Here is a 3937-nt window from a genome sequence, read left to right as displayed (position 1 = left end):
TGCCCCATCTTCCTTCCGAGGAGTGGCTGGTGGGTTTGAACCGCCAGCCGTCTGGTTAGCAGGCAAGTGTCTTAGCCACTATGCTACCAGAGCTGTTGTTTTAGTATTTGCTAAATACTTGTGCTGGTCCTCTTTTTTATTTTGATGTGAAGATTTATCATTTTTCTTTGAGGTTACCCTGTGATTTATAAATTTTCTTCCCAAGTTTAGAACAGTCCATTCTATCTTGCCATTGTCTTGACTTACCTACCATTAGAAGTTCTGTAACTATACAATTTTTTCCCTCTTTTTGTTTTGTGGTTGTCCTCATTTGTCAATTGATGTCTTGGTTCCCTGTTTACAGTCTTGTAGGCTTATTTACTTTGGATACTTCCATAACTGGATTGATTTCTGGGTTATGTCATCATGTGTGTTAATGGTCAGCTGTTGTTTGCTATTGTTGGTTCTCTGTCCAAAGGACTCCCTTTGACATCTCTTCTAAGTTTGGTCTGGTTTTAACAAATTCTCTTAATTTCTGATGATCTGGGAAGTCCTAATTTCACCATCATATTTGAGGGAAAATTTTGCTGGGTGTATAAATCTTGGTTGGAATTTTTTTCTTTCAGGGTTTTATATTACCATCCCAGTACCTTCTCGCCTGCAGGGTTTCTGCTGAGAAATCCGAGCTTAATCTTATTGGTTGCCCTTTGCAGGTAAATCTTCATTTTTCCTGTGCTGCTTTCAGGATTCTGTCTTTGTCTTCAGTTTTTGTGAGTTTGATGATGATATGTCTTGGTGATTTTCTTTTGGGGTCTATTCTGTTTTTGGTTTGTTGGACTTCTTGAATTGATATATTCTCATCTTTCGTCGTACTAGGGAAATTCTCTTCCAACAAACAGACAATTTTCTTAGTGGTTGTCTTTGTCTCTTTGTATTCTGGAATTCCAATTACATGTAGATGATTGCTTTTGATGGTATCCTACATGAATTTTAGGCTTTATTCATTTTGTTTTGATCTTTTTTTCTGATTGATCACTTTCCAAGGAAGTATTGAGGTATTTGTCTTCAGTCTCACTAATTCTGTCTTCCATTGATTTAATTCTACTCCTTTGCCCATTCAATGCATTATCTATTTCTGTAAATTTAGTATTAATCTTCTGGACTTCTCTCTGTAGGTTTTGTATCATTTCTCAGTTTTCATTTATTTTGTCATTTTTTTATTGTATTGTCTTTTGAAATTGTTCCAGGTTTTTCTCTGTGTTTTCCTCAATTTTGCCAGTGTTCTCCTTGATCTGTCTCTTAATCTGTTGAAGGTACCTAAATATAATTCTTTTGAATTCCTTATCAGGGAGTTCCAATTCTGCTTCTTCCTCAAGGATGTGTTTTGCATCTTGTTCTGGTTACCTAGTACTGCTCCGACAAGAATATAACACAAATGTGATGCTTGAACAAACAGGAGTTTATTCTCTTACAGTTTGGAGGCTCTTAAGTCCAAGTTCATAATGCCAGACTCTTGGGGCTGGGTGAAAGCCCCACGATCTTGGGCTTCAGCTCTTCCTCTAGCTCCCAACCCACTGAAGCTAGAGGCTTTTCTTCACTCAGACAGCTGCTGGCTGCTGAGGCTGCCAAGCTCAAGGTTGACAAATAAAAAATCCCAATATTACCAAATCACATGGCAGGCCGTTACTTCAAGTCCATTGTAAGTCCAAGTGTCGGCAGAGCATGGCAGACTGCTGAGCAATGACATGGCTACATGCAGGGTTCAAGCGTGCCGTAAGCTACAGACAATCCCCAAGGTTTCTCCTTATATACAGGAAGCAGACCATATCCCCAAGGCAGATCCCACCATGGAGTTGATTGCCAGTCTCATCATGGGGAATAACTACCACCAGCTGCCCAGCCACTCAATGAGGCCCAGCCAAGTTGACATACAAACTGAACTACCATAGGTCTGTATCCTGGTCCCTTGTTTTTTCTGCTTTATCTTGCTTCTTTGTGTGGACTGTGATGTCCTGTTGTTCTCTGAGACATTGTGGCATTTATGTGTTTATATTTAATTGGTGATTTTATGTTGGAGTGACTTGCCCACAATTTTCTTTTTCTTTGTTTTGATTGGATATCATCTATGTAAGCAGGGTACTGTGTTCTTCTATTAGCTAGTTGGCAGCACTTATACACTCACCAGCTGTCTCCATTCCTGTTGTCAGCCTCCCATATGTCCCTGCCATCCTTGAAAAATGAAGCCTTCTTAGTTCCTTGGAATCTGAATGAGAGTGCTGTCATTTTAAATATCCAAAATGCCCACCACTGGTGAACATTCAAAATGGTTGCACCCTTGGTCACTTTAAATATCCAAAATGCCCACCGCTTATGTACAATCAGAATGGCTGTGGCCTCTGGACAGCTGAAAGTCCACAGCTTAGATTGCCTCCCTCCTTGCTATATCCCTTCCTAGTCATAGGCCACCAGCGCAGTTGTCCCTGCAGCCCTTGGTGACGAGGGCTGATCTTTAGGTCAATTCTCAGTTTCCACCCCCACTTGGAAATATTCAGGCTGTTAGTCCCGTTAGAGTACCTGACGGTCTGTAGCTCCATCCATCTTCATACTCAGTTTTCATTTAGGTTTTTTCCCCTAGTTGGTGCCTATTCCTCTTCTGTATACTTCCTTTCAAAGCTCAGGGCTCCAGTATTATCTTCTGTGTCTTTGTCAATTGGTTTCTTTTTTCTTTGTTGAAGATGGTCTGTGTAGCTTCTCTGCCTATTCTGCCATCTTCCCCCTCCCAATTTTTTGTAATGATCTAACTCCCTTCCTCACCATTTTTTCCTATTTGACTTCCAAAGGCTCTTTCCTTTGATAACAGATATCTGAAATCATCAGTGATGTGCAGTGCTGACAAATAAATATGATTTTTAGGAAGTACTTACTGACTGAGAGTAACCATTGGAAAAAAAGAAAATAAAAACCTGCAACATTCACATAGAGTACATAGTTAAGAAGGGCACAGGAAATGAGGATTACAGGGAAGGTAGGGGAGGGGAGTGCGTTAGGGTTAGGGATGGTAATCGAGGAGTGAAACCAAATGTACACAAACTATTGAATGTAAAACAAATTCTGCTCTGTAAATTTGCACCCAAAGCACAATTAAAAAAAAAAGGTCTAGTCTATACCATGATATGAGCTAGATTAAACAGTTATTTTGAAGCAGAGTTTATTAGGATATGTGAAAATTTTAATTATAATTACATTATTTATTAAATGTTTATATATCAGACAGTTGACTAAATGTGTTATATATATCATCTCATTTAATACTTAGACAACCTATAAGGTGATGAGTATTATCCCATTTCACAGGTAAGGAAACCAAGACTTAGAGAATAAGTTACCCAGGTCAGGGTTTGATTTTTGTTTTGTTTTTTAAATATTTCCACCCACAAACATTAAAGACTTGAACTACTAGACCACATTTCATTTAGGATTAAGGCCTAGGTTTAGAAACAACCTAAGACAGTTTTTTCGCTAGCTGCATGCCTCAACTAGAAGCTGTATGTAATTTCTTCTTCTTTTCCTTCTTTTTTAATACACATTTTGTTTTGTTACATTGTTTGTGGTCAACAGTATGTAATTGCAACATTTAGTCCAAATATGTTTACTAAACCTTGGTCACGGAAGTCTGGGACTCCAACAGAACAATTAGAAAACAAGGTGTTCATTTGTCAAGTGTTTGAGTACCAAAAGCCTAAAACCAGTTACTATCAATTCAGACTCATGTGTGTTGGAGCAGAACTGTGCTCCAAAGAGTTTTCAATGGTTGGTTTTTTGGAAGTAGATCTCAAGGCCTTTCTTCTGAGGAGCAAATGGGTTAACTCGAACCACCGACTTTTTGGTTAACCATTTACACTACCTGGGACTCAAGATCCTAAATTAGCACATACTTTTAATGATGATGAGTACCTTG

General features: G+C 38.8%; 1 protein-coding gene across 1 annotated transcript in view; it reads left to right on the top strand.

The window, feature by feature from the left end:
- LOC103212029 (transmembrane gamma-carboxyglutamic acid protein 1-like) overlaps positions 1 to 3937 on the top strand; it is a gene marked incomplete at its 5' end in the record, with an annotated part of 35071 nt that overhangs the window by 30064 nt on the left and 1070 nt on the right. The gene's annotated exons all lie outside the window — the stretch shown is intronic.

The sequence above is a fragment of the Orycteropus afer genome, unplaced genomic scaffold, assembly GCF_000298275.1.
Source record: "Orycteropus afer afer isolate SDZICR_OR568_19922 unplaced genomic scaffold, OryAfe1.0 scaffold00838, whole genome shotgun sequence".
Classification (NCBI taxonomy): Eukaryota; Metazoa; Chordata; class Mammalia; order Tubulidentata; family Orycteropodidae; genus Orycteropus; species Orycteropus afer.
The sequence above is the reverse complement of the archived record's forward strand: the minus strand, read 5'-3'. Positions and strand labels throughout refer to the sequence as shown.